Source organism: Sorghum bicolor, chromosome 7, assembly GCF_000003195.3.
Source record: "Sorghum bicolor cultivar BTx623 chromosome 7, Sorghum_bicolor_NCBIv3, whole genome shotgun sequence".
In the NCBI taxonomy this organism is placed as follows: Eukaryota; Viridiplantae; Streptophyta; class Magnoliopsida; order Poales; family Poaceae; genus Sorghum; species Sorghum bicolor.
Window position 1 is genome coordinate 16,968,124 of NC_012876.2, and position 13,475 is coordinate 16,981,598.

The 13,475-nt window shown below is 38.6% G+C and overlaps 1 long non-coding RNA gene across 1 annotated transcript; it reads right to left on the reverse strand.

The window, feature by feature from the left end:
- Nucleotides 10,334–12,349, reverse strand: LOC110437416. The gene is made up of 3 exons (XR_002455510.1): nt 12,208–12,349; nt 11,744–12,063; nt 10,334–10,669 (listed from the first exon to the last, which is right to left on the reverse strand). It is a non-coding gene; the product is annotated as an uncharacterized LOC110437416 (long non-coding RNA).

Here is a 13,475-nt window from a genome sequence, read left to right on the forward strand (position 1 = left end):
CATGAGATTGTGAGAGCTATACAATCTAGTTGCTATACTTGTGGAGTGCGACATGGGCTCACTCTTGCTATTCCCCACACCTCTTAGGAGAAGTTTTGGGCTTGTGATCAACCAGTCAGTTGGATCCTGTAGAGTGATGTTAATACCCGAAGTTGGAGTTGTGTATCCGCTGTTTGCTGCTTAAGGTTATCTCTGATTTATTATTATGTTATATAACTTATGCATTGTCTTTTGATATTACCCTTTATTTGTAGCTATATGTGAGATTTGGTCTCTAAAACTCACGTATGGTGCATATCTGATTTTGTCCTTAAAGTCGGGTATTACATAAACTTGGTCTTAACTACTACCCACGGGCTGCAAGACAAGATAGTGAGATTTGAGCGATATAGAGAGAACTCCTTCATAAGTCTTCTTCTAACATATGGTCTGTTGTGTAGATATTGTTGTAAGGGGAGTAACTAGAGAAAAGAGACACCTCACAGACTACTTAACCCTAGAACCATATATCCGACCTTACCTCCTAACAGGACGTGGACTACTAAGACCCAAGAGGATTATCACTTTCCCCCAAAAAGGCTACCACAGATCCGCCCAGATAGGGAGTATCTACGAGTGTTCCTAGCCCAAGCACCACGCTTACACTACGAACGATTACTCTATTCCCATGCGCAAGCGAATAAAGTAAACTTGTAAACCAAAGAACAATAAGAACAATAGACTTACTAGTATTAGAAGTTGAATTGCTGAATGATTCTAGAACCAAGCCTTGGGTGAAGAGACTTGATCCTGAAGATACAAAGAAGAGGGCACCGATAGGCTGGGCTTCCTCAACTCCTATCTTTACCCTATACTCTCTCAATCTCTTGTTGCTGTCACCCAAAAGAGACAAATCCATTCGAGGGACCCTCTCTGTCTAACTCTCTATGGAAAATATGAATTAGGGTTTCAGAGTTACATCTCAAGGTTGTGTACCCCTGAATCACCACAAAATTGGATCAAACCGACTTCAACGTGAACTTAAGATTAAACCTCAAAATCGATGGAGGCTGATCCGCGAGACTCGCTGTGATTGGTGGAGCTACAGGGGCGGGCGCCCTTGCCCTTCTCGGGTTGCTGCCCAGCCCAGCTCCAATTTGCTTCCCGTTCGGTCAGGAGCCTCCTAGGACCTTCTAGATTACTCAGGAGTTGACGTTTGCAGTTTTCTTTCCATGTAAACCTGACATGTGGACCATCTTTGGTTCTTTTCAGTTGACACCCTACAGAAATAGACAATCACCAAAACTCATGGAATTCTGTCAGTGATAACCCGATATCTACTAGGTGTTTTGCATATAGATCCATTTTCATGTCTAGTTGATGGTTAAAATTAGGAGTTATCTACCGTCAACAACAAGATGGGTAAGTTCATGAAGAAGAAGGGCTATGGTGCAAGAAAGAGAAGAGAATTCACCCAAGGCAATGGTAATGGAAGGCTTTGCTTGAAATGCAAGAGCCCCGATCATGTGGTGGCCAATTGTCCACATCTTGTTGATGATGATGATGACAACAACAAGAAGGACAAGAATGAGAGTGTTGGCATTTCTTAGCGTCACTTACTAAGAGTAGAGTAAAGACCCTATCCTCACTGGATAGGCTGTCATCCCCAACATGACCCCATGAAATATGCTTGTGGTAGTAAATATGCAATGCTCTCTTAGAATGATGAATATAGAATAAGGTATCCGCAAGCACACAGATGTGTACCATTGTAGCATTTCACCTAGGAATGTTCCAGGTATCATATTTATAATTTTACCCATGGGAAGGATAGCCAAGGGAATAGATATCACTTGCATCTAATCTCATGAGGGCAACCACATCTTATCTATCTAACTTAATGAAGGGGTAAGTCACATAATCAAGATATATATATATAATGAATAGTAATCAAACATAGATTGATAAATGTATCTCTAGAGTACTCCAGGCTATAGCACTAGCATGAATTAGAATGATCTACTAAGATGTTTCCTATGCTATTCCAACTATATAGTCTAGCATATTATGATTAGTGCAATTATACTTGCCAATCATAACAAGAGCAGATTATATCTACACATATGGACATTACTTTGGAAAATCAAGAACAGAGCAATCATCTCCTCGTAATTAGTGTCTATAGAAAATACATTCGGAGGGTGGACTATTGAGGACTCAATGGGTATATCACCCCCACGATCTACCACATGACCTGGAACATAGCATGCCAATGCAGGCAAACACAATATAGGCACCACGCCTACAAATGTCGACCACCCACCCGTGATATCAAAGAGTGAGTGCTATATGAACATATATTTGAATATTAATCTAAACCAACTATGTCAAGCATATAATTATAATAGACTAAGAACAATATAATTAAGAACATAAGCAAGTAGAGCAAAGTCATATTCAATATAACAGAATTGAGCAAAGTCATATTCATAATATGAAGAAATAATATATATAATGATGAACTAGAATAAAGTAGGAGAAAGATTACAAGAATTACCGAGTATCTCTCCGACAGATCTGGAAAATAAGCGATGCTTGCCTCCAACTAGATCTATTCTATGTAGCTATACTTCTAAACTTGGAGCTCTAGAGAGAACAAGGTAGATAATGAATTCTATGAATGAGAATGATTATCTCTTCTAATCAATCATCAAACCCTAGGGTCTACCCCTCCTTATATAGGTCGGTGGGATGAACCATGACCCTTGGATCAAACCGACTTAATGGATGAAGATCCTTGCTCCTCAGAGGCGGTTATAGCTTGATCCATGAGACTACTCCTGAATTGTCAGGAGGCTAGGGCGGCCACCCCCTCTGGGCGCCCTCCCCCGGACTCCGCTTGTGTTCTGCTTTGTTTCGGTGGATTCCCAACTCTTCTAGATCCTTCTTTTGTATACGTGGCATAGATATCTCGTTTCTCTCTATGTAATCATGACATGTGGGCCTCCAAGGTTCAACTCCTGATACCCCCTTACAAAAATAGACATTCACCAAAACTTGTGGAAATCTTTTAGACGAAACCCTATTCTATTGTTGGTGATTATTTCATGCCCTTATTCCGTTCCCTTGTTGATATAAAATTGATACTTATCTACCATCAACAAGCTCCCCCAAGCTTACCTTTTGCTCGTCCATGAGCAAAAAAAACTCAGCAATGGATCAGGAGTTGCTGCAATGCTTTCATACTTCAAGGGTACACATGCATTCAAACAAGAACTTTCTTCCTGATTAGAGTGAACCGTAATGATTTAGACTTACCCATATTACCTTGCACCATGGGGCTTATAGCTATTACCTTGATCTTGACTGGCTAAAAGATAGAATGGTCAAGTCAAGCACTACTTCTCAAGCTCTTTGATCAACTTTCATTCCGGAGTTTTTGCAAGATCTTCAAATAAAACTCAGAGATTCCTATGTATGACCCTCTCAAGTCTCTCATATGTGGTATTTATGGATCCTCTCCAAGGGACTCATGATGTCTGCCTTCTCTCTTCTCTCAAAGTATGTGGTATTTTTGGTATAGGCATAGTCAGGGGCCCTATCTCTCTCACCCTACAACTAAGTGGCTTACCTAGAGCCCATAGGTGGGGAGACAACTCATACATACTTGTAAACATATATTGTAAAGTCAAACAATGGATCCAAAGAATCAAGTCATACAATCAAAACAAGATATGCAAGTGTGTGGAATATAGTGGAGTGGAATGTAATGGATGGCAAATGGATGTGGTTTGGGTGTATGGTGATGGTGGAATCCTAATTCTACCTTTGCTCCTTGAAAACGCACCTACCTTTATTGGAACTTTTTGGGAGGTTTTGGGATGCTCTATTTTTCTGTCTCTGTTTGTTATTTTTTTTATTTTTGAGAGCTCCCAAATCTCTTTTCTGTATAATGAAATGCCAGGTAGCAACAAGAAACAATGGAGCTTTATTAAATGGCAACAGATAAACTAGTGGAATATTTTTTTGGAGTTCACACCCAGGGTAGGACTAGAACAATTTATGGTGGAACTAAATGGCATAAAGGTGCATGCGTACTTCCGGTGTAGAAGCAGCATATGTGGGAGGAGTGTACATGATCTTGAATCTAAAAGCATGACTAGTTCCTTAGGGTCAACAAAGCTCGACTAAACTCAATGGTCATAAGCAGTAAATAATAGTGAAATGTTTTTCCTAATCTACAAGGCATGTATATTTGGTTGTAGTAGGAATTCAAGCTCTCATCATACAGGAACTCATCATGCAGCATTTTTATGTTTTTCAAAAGATAAACTCTCTAGAACTCTAGCATCTCTAGGAACATGATTAATAGCAGCTCAAAACCTTTCCATATCATATCATACAAGTACCTAGACTTAATCTCAAGCATTGGAACCCACAAGTTTTAGGCTCAGAGTAAATTTTTAATCAAAACAGTTGTGTCTAAAACCTAGGACAGTTCGAGTTTAAAAACTAGGTACTCAAACAGTGTCGCAGAACAAGTATTCATCATTTCCATGCGAGTTAAACTTTGGTTTCGTATAAGCAAAATTAATCCTTGTATCTTCTACTTTTTATTTATTTATTAATAATTCTAAAATCACACAGAAAATATATGTAGGGAAATCTTTATTTGGTTTTTTAAGTTTATTCATCTTTTTATCTATTTTCATAATCTAGGCAAAGCAACTTCAAGTTCAAATTCAAAAAGGTGGTAGAAGTACTTAGCTAGATACGAGGGGATATGCCCTCCCCCAAGCTGGATGTTGACGTGGTCTCTTGGTGTAGCAGACTAGCAGTGAAGATACATCCTCTGGTTGTCGGCCTTCTTGATCCTTCAAATTCTATGAAGCTCAAATAGACAACAAAGCTTGTGGAACTTGATTAAGTGTCTAGAACTCCACATTTGATTGAGCATGTACTATACATGATCTTTTCTTTTAGATATTTTAAGTGTTTTATGTTTTTATGGATTTTAAAATTTATAATGCAAAAAGGAAAAAATGCAACTAGACTATTAATTTTTTTATTTCTGTGCCACCACGGTGAGTAATCTTTATGGATTGCGGTTGGTATAAAGTAATTGCACTCCATTTAAATAGATTTAAGTTCGATTATCTGCAAGCGCACAGATATCATACTAGTGTCACATTTTACCTGGAGGTTTTAAATATTGTATCCACATGGAACAGTTGTGATGATGACAGAATATATAGACTTAACCCTACAATTAGGCTACATCATATCAAGAAAAGGAAATAACTAATGCACTCTAGTTCTGACTCTAGTAAACTTTGTATAATACCATCTTATCGGGCAAGTAACCCGAATAGGGGAAGAATCATAGTAATCCCCTATCAGGCACCTATAAGCCTATCAATCCTATCAACATGAAGTCGACTACAGAGGAATCAACTCAGCTATAAAGTCACCTATGTGAACTACCACTGTCTGGCTGATCTGGGGACATCCACAAGCAAACCTAGCCTAGGCACCACGCCACACTACGAAATACTACTTCAACCAAGTTACGACCAAGATCGAAGCACTCAATATGAGTTGTGAACCAAAGAACGAATAAGAACAAGTTGCTTACTTAAACCAGAAGGGTAAGTACAAAAGTACCTCAGAACGCAGCTTCGGGCGAGGGAACAGAATCTAGAAGAATACATCCACAAAGAAGCACCAACAGGCTAGAACTCCTCCAGAATCTCTACTCCTCTACTTAATCTCTCTAATCTCTAAACAAGACTAGATCTAGAAGAACTAGTCTCTCCTAATTGCTACATCTAGATGAACTACATCTAGATGAACTAGAACTAGATCAACTAGAGTGACCCTAACCCTAATTATGTGGAGAATATGAAGCGATGGGGTGTAGAATGCATCCAGGGATGGGGGTCTGCCCCTCTATTTATAGCCTAGTGGGATCCACGTGCACCATAGAATCAAAAGAGGCGGTGGAGGAAGCTTCCAAAAGGGGGGAGCCAGAAACCCTAGGGGGGCACCGGCCGGCGCCAAGGTGGGGCCGGCTGGCCCCACTTGTCTCCTCTGTCGGTCTCATTCCATCAGGTGTCTTCTAGAGCCTTCCTGACCCCGTTGGCGGTGTTGTTGCGTCGAGGTTATGCCTCGTGTTTATTTTGCACTTGAATCCCTCTTTTCAGCTTTCTGTAAAATAAACCCTAGAAAACACAGAATATGCAAAACTCGTGGAAATTGTTAGTTTAAACCCTATACTAGTGTGTATTCATGTTCTCCTTAGGGTTTAAAGTTCTAATAAAAGTTGACGTTATCGACCATCAACAATTCCCCCAAGCTTACCTTTTGCTAGTCCCTTGGCAAACAACCCAAGCCTAATTAATAAACTTGGATCAGGAGTTGCTACAATACTTTTATTTCTTTAAAGTACACTTGCTTTTAAACATAAATTTTCCTCTGGTCTAACTTTCAATCTTACCGATTTTACCTTAAACCATGGAGCTTTACAGCTTTTGCATAAGTCTTGAGTAATCAAAAGATAGAACAATCAAGTCAAGACTATGTCTCAAATTCTTCACACTACCAATATTCTAAAGTTTTGTAAGTTTTCGAAAAACAACTCAGAGCTTAATTGTATGACACCCTCAAGTCTCTTATTATGTAGTATTTATGGATCTCACTGAGGCATTAATGAGGTTATGCCTTCCTACAACTAAGGATATATATAGTGGAGCTTATAGGAGTGGCAATAACAAGAATGAGCATACTTGCAATTCATATATTGTAAAGTCAAATCTGAAGGCATACAATCAAATCAAGATGTGCATGTGTATGGAATATGGTGGATAGGTGTATATATATTATTTAGTGGCTAATCCTCTTTGAAAATTACTCCCTCCTTAGAACTTATCGAAGTAAAACATGGGCTATCTTTATTCTTTCTTTCTTTCTTTCTTTCTTTCTTTTATATCTAGGAAGCGGGCATCTATGTACCCATTGTTTTAATTGTTGACACACTTGTCCAACTTTTACTCCCCTTTCCTTTTTATTTTTTTTCTTTTTTTAAATACTTTTGCATAGCCACATGCATCCTTTAAATATAAATAATTGGAGAGATAATGATAAGAACTTAGAGTAATTAAATGGGGGCTGTCCTATAGGGTATATTTTTTTTCGGTGTTTACTCCTAGTGTAGGAGAAAAAACATTTTTAAGGTTGATCTGGATGAAAATGGAAAATAATTGTGCTTACTCTCAGAGTAGGAGCAATGCATATGCAGGTGGAGTGCGTGAGTGATCTTAATTTTAAAAGCATGACAAGACTCTCATAAGGTATATTCCAAAGGTTGACTAAACTCAATATAAAGCAAGCAACATGAATGTGCAAAGGTTTTCCTAACTCTAAATGTATCATATATGGCTTTGGTAGGAATTTAAACTTTATCATACAAGAGCTCATCATGTAAGATTTTGGGTTTTTGAAAATAAATCTCTAGAACTTAGTAATGCTAGAGATAAGATAAATAGCAGCTTAGACCTTCATGTATAACAACAATCCATTACCTAGACTCAGCTTAAACATATGCCTCCATAGATTTTAGGTTCTGAGTATATTCTTATATTAAAGTGGTCATGTCTAAAACTGAGGACAATTCATGGTTGAAAACTAGGCACTTGAAAGGATTTACTGAAGAGCAACTATTTCATCATCTCCAAGACAAAACTTTAATGTTCTCTAATTTTTATTTGACTCTAAACTGACTCACTATAGACACACTCTATGATCACACCTTAATATATAGATAATTATTATTCATCTTTTCTTACCTAGCTTTAATGTCTAGGTTGATTTTAGATTGCTGCATAATTATCTCTCTTAAAGAAGGTTGCTTTGTAAAATTACCTGAATTCATAACTTGGCTATCTTGATGTTGTCTCCAATTTGGTTGATGTGGAACTTTCCTGATGGCGGGACTTGAATTTGATTTAGATTTTGCTTCAATCGCCCTTTGGTATATCTAGTGGAGCAAGTCATCCATCTTGGTGGACAGTGTATTTACTTCTTTAATTACTTCTTCACCTTTGTCATGGGACCAGCTTTGATTATCTGATATCTTCTCCATAAGCTCCTTAGCTTTCCCAAGAGTGAGTGATAAGAATGATCCTTCAGTAGTGGCATCTAGGTGCTCACGTGTCTTTTGGTTTAATCCATGATAAAATCCTAGCATGAGTAACCATTCTTCCATTCCATGATGAGGATAATCTTGAATGTATCATTGCAAATGCTCCCATGCTTCTAAAATGGTTTATGTCTTTTGCTATTGAAAGTTGGTAATCTTTCCTCTTAAGGCATTTGTGTTGCCTATTGGGAAGAATTTTGCTAGAAAGGTCTTGGAACACTTTGCCCATGTCTTGATGTCTTCTTTGTTGGCATAGAACCATTGCTTCTCTCTTCCCAGTAGTGAGAATGTAAAGAGGTGAAGTAGTATGACATCTTGATTAACTCTTTCTATGGCGATGGTGTTTCCAATCTCCACGAAGTCCTGCAGGTGTGCACTTGTGTCTTCATTCGCCTTTCCACTGTATTGGATAGCTTGCACCATGATGATGAGGCTTGGCTTGAGCTCAAAATCAAGATTTTCTATTCTTAGTACTGGACCAATGTGGATGTTCTCCACTGTTGGAGCATAGAACTCCCACAAAGTCTTTTCAGCCATAGCTTCAAATACTAGTGACGAGCTTCCTTCTTGATTGATTTGGTTCAGATAAAGAATTGAGTGAATCAGATTCAATCTTGCTATTACCCTGTATAAAAAAATATAAACACAAAAGAACAAATATGGGTAAACCTACCAAGTATAGGTGACTAGCAAGCTACCTACTCATTTATTAAATATCTGTTTAGGCTATTTTTCCCGAAAAGCTTATACCTTCCCCGGCAACAGTACCAGAAATGCTTGTTGACACTTCTAACACCACTTAAGCTAAGTTTTCATCCCTAGCATGACGTCAGAAATGTGGTATAAAATTTGTCCACTAATAAAAATAAATATAGGATTCGCAAGCGTACAAATTAAATACCATTGTAGCACTTGTCACACTCTGGCTTTTAAAATAAGACCAGAGTCGTCATATGTGTGCCCAGGAAGTCCACACATACAACAAAGAATAGAAATATCAGAAACAATATTATATATAGCGGAAAACATATTTATAATAACACTTACAAAACATCAGAGTACGCGGAAACAGTAGCTAAACTTCTTAGGCTCCATTCTTCTCAGGGACGGTTGACTGGGGGCTCCGTACGCCAAGCACTTCTCATAAGCTTCTAGAAAACTCCATGACATCTTTATCCTTCTTCTGAGCAGCACTTTACTACACACTGAGGGTGTGGGGGAAAATAGCAAGGGTGAGTTCATGTCGAACTCAGCAAGCACAGACGGAAAGTAATGACATGCAAGGATTAAAATAAGGTAAAGCTGACTTGGTTTGACTGCGGTAGCATTTTAGTTGGTCATTTTTAATTATGACTATTATTAGAACAACCTACTACTAATTATGAGTAGCATAAACCCAACCCTTAATTAGTGTAAGTAGTAATTAGCATCTTTTAAATGACTATCCTAATTATTATAGTAGTCCAGGGATTAACCCCAATTATAAACACAGGATAGCAATCCTGCCAACACGGAATAGTCATCCCGCCAAAACACGAGGTAGCAACCTCGCCAAGTTCCATCTCCAAGTATCCAGTGAATCCAATTTGCTCATCAAGTGAGGGTCTGGGCCGCTCGTGACCGTGAGCACGGCTGATATATCAGTTTTACACTCTGCAGAGGTGTGCACGTTCACTCCAAGTCGTGATTCCCATTTGCCCGGGGTCATGACTTCCCAAAACACTGCCAAGGTGAGCAGGCAGGGTCTCACTACGAGACCTTTCACAGGGTCCAACTAATAGGATGCCACTCGCAAGTTTTCGCCGGGGCGCTCGACAGTCGATACCCATAGCCATGGCGTACCGATCAACCGACAACTTAATATTCATTACCCAAGTTACTTCCTCACGCCTACCCGGAAAGTAACACCCTACTAGTGGAGGTCCTGCTAATTAGTCAAGCCAGAGCCATATAGCTTGGAGCTGCACTGTAAGTCCCAGGAGGCCGCTCCCTGACTAAGTCCTTACGGAGAGAAGAGACGGGTACGCCCGGCAAACCGGACCACCAACAGTACCCGCTCCCCCTGTCACCACCATCATCACGATGCTCGTAAGCATCCAACATCGCCATCACCGCAGTGACCAAAGGTTCAGCACAGTTTAAGCATCAAGTTAAGTAGAGAGTAATTCTTGTTTAAGCATGTGTGTAAGATGAGTAGAGTAGCTAAGCAAACCTAGTATAGCCTACACTACCCACATACATAACCCTAGGTGAACAAGGAATGGTAAGTAAAGCTAGTCATGTCCTTAGGGTTTGCATTCATTGGACACATGCATGTAAAGTAAATGACATTAATGAGTAGGTTCAAAATGATCAAACGGTGTCTGCACTTGCCTTTATTTTCCAGTGTATATCTGCTCAGAATTCTTTGGCTTCTTTCTTCTGATCTCCAACTTCTGCTTCGACCGTCGGTCCTTAGCTCCTAGTCTTCACTGCTGACGAACCACGCTTCTTCTACTCATAGCAAACAAGCAACACAAACAGACAAACAAACAATCACGACTAAGAACAAGCATCAATCAAAAGAAAAGCTTAAAAGAGCGCACTAAACAACACAGCTTATTGCGACGATCGTGACAACGCAAGAACGATTAAGAACAGAGCTATCGTTAAACAGACACGACTATCGAGGCTCGAAGTGAAACGGAGAAGACGACTATTCGCTTGATCTATTTTATTTGATGAAAAGAGGTGACAGACTTTTAAGAGAAATATCATAAATCATAAAGTGAAATTAAACAAACTATAATTATAAAAGACAAAGTATAGTTCCAATTATATTCTATTTATAAATAAAAAGGTATATATATATATCATTTAAGTCATTTAAACATTTATCATTTAGGAAGCATAAAGCAAGTGAGAGCATCTAATCGAATCATGGCATGCTTGCATTTATACTAAACAAGTTATAATTAATAAAGAATCCTTTAAATTGATATTAATAATGTTAGCATTTATTTATTTATAAAAGATCTAAATTATAAACATAAGTTACTTTTAATCCAAAAAGATATTAGATAAATACTAACCAGATTAATTACATGGTTCATATTTAACTAAACAAACTATAATTGATAAAGACACACTAAAGTTGATGTTAATCAAGTTAACATTTTATTATCCATAAGAGATTGGAGATAAACCTAAATTACTTTTAATTAATTAAAAGAGGCACTCAATAAAATTTAATCAAATTAATATTTAAATTATAAATTTCAAACATGTGAGACTTGCTAAACACCACCATTAACATATAGGTTTGGTCGACACGATCTTACGCAACGAGAACCAAAATACAACCGTAGGTGGCTTTTAATTAGAAAGTTATAAAATAAATATTAAACAAATTATATTTAAATTAATAATAAATTTATAAACGAGCCACATAATAAGTGTTTACGCTACTGCATAGAACATGATGATATGAATCTAACGCAACTTGAACGACTCGAAACGGAGTTAAAACGACTAAGCGGTGGAGATTAAACAATGAATGGCAATTCCGTAAATAAAAGCATCTTCTACCTCTGTCCTCTTCTTCATCTTGACGTGAACATGGTGGCCCTGATGGCGATGGGGGTGCTGCTGCTGCACAACGCAGAGAAGGGGAGGGGCCTGGCCAGTCGAACGCACGCCACAGCAGTGCAAGGCCACGGCGGCGCGACACCAAGCTTGAGGCCCGTGGCCAGGACGTGGTTCGCAGTAGGGTGTCGGTCTGCAGAGGAGCGGCAGCAGCCAATCCTGCTCTTACTAGTAGGCGCGCGTGCGAAGAGGAGCGGGCAGAGGGCACAGTATGGTGGCGCTGATAGGACCTGCAGGTGTGCCTCACTGAGGGGGTCGCGGCCCTAGCGAAGATGACCGAAAAAACAAGGAGGAGAACGTTACTCATGGTGGTTCGCCGGAAAAGAGAGATGGGAAGGGGACTCGGCCATACGGATATGGATTTGCGAAACAAATGATGTGCCGGTGCAGAGGACGATGAGACGAACCTCGGGATGGTGACGGTTTTCGTGGAGGATGCCGGAGATGGCCGGAAACTCTCGCCGAAGGTTCGCCGGAAAAGTTCGCCGGAAACGAGATCCAAAACTTCGACGATGGATCTGCGGCGCTACGAACGGCGGCTCGAAAAAAGGGTTGTACTACTGGAATCAGCGCGTCGATGGCTACGCCGACATATATATAGGTCTAGGGTTTGGAAAGATTTCAAAAATTATTAATTTCGGGATTTTAAATAAATCATTTTCAGTTCCAAAATAATTCCAGAAAAAGCTGAAATCATTTTAAATCCCTAAAAAATATTTCCAAAATTCTAAAAATTAAAAAGAAAACTTTTAGAGATATTTTGAGAGTTGATCAATCTAGATAAAGTTTTTGGTGTCCATGAAAAAGAATTTTAGAGCGTCCAAAAATTATACTTTTGCTATAGGAAATTGGGAAAAAGTTTCGAAAAAGTTTTGAAAAATTCTCGGGAAGGACCGGACGGTGTCCAAACGCATTTATGAAACCTAGCACACTCAAAAACACAAAACTCAAGCAACAAGCAAGCATCACATCAACTAAAGCTCGTCTAATTAATTTCAAAATATTTGAAAAGCACCATTTTTCTTCGATAAAAAAAATATATGAAAATCTAAACTATTGTTGGAAAATTTTATCCTCATATTAAAAACTAATCATTTTATTTAGTATTTTATAATAACAACCCAAAATTGAAATTTTGGGGTGTTATAGCACTTCACCAGGAAGTATTCTAGGTATCGTTATTTATATTTAGGAAAGAACTAAGGACTTACACAATGAGATCAACTTGCAAAACACGACTACTTATGAGTGATTGGGTTGCATAGTTACATACTTGGCAGGAGAGTAAACTATGATATATATGATATAAAATATAGAAGCCCAGGGAATATAGTGACTAGATATAGACTACTCAACTTAATATTAGGCAGACGTCTGATTAGTTCAATAGATAGAAAAGCCTATGTAGTTCTAATTTATCAAGTCATTCATCTACTCTAATGCTACACTATCGTATATGGCACAAAAGACTATTCATTTATGTATAAGGAACATTGCTATAAAAAGCCAAGACAGAGCTAGACTTTCTATGCAACTGTGATTCTGGTCCAAATCTTGATCTTTGGAGCATGATAATTCTCTCAACCGAAACTACAAGAATTAACAATGGCTTGAACAAAGCAAGTGCCCACAGTTTTAATATTTATATCTTATAAGACTCTAGGGATTATGTCAA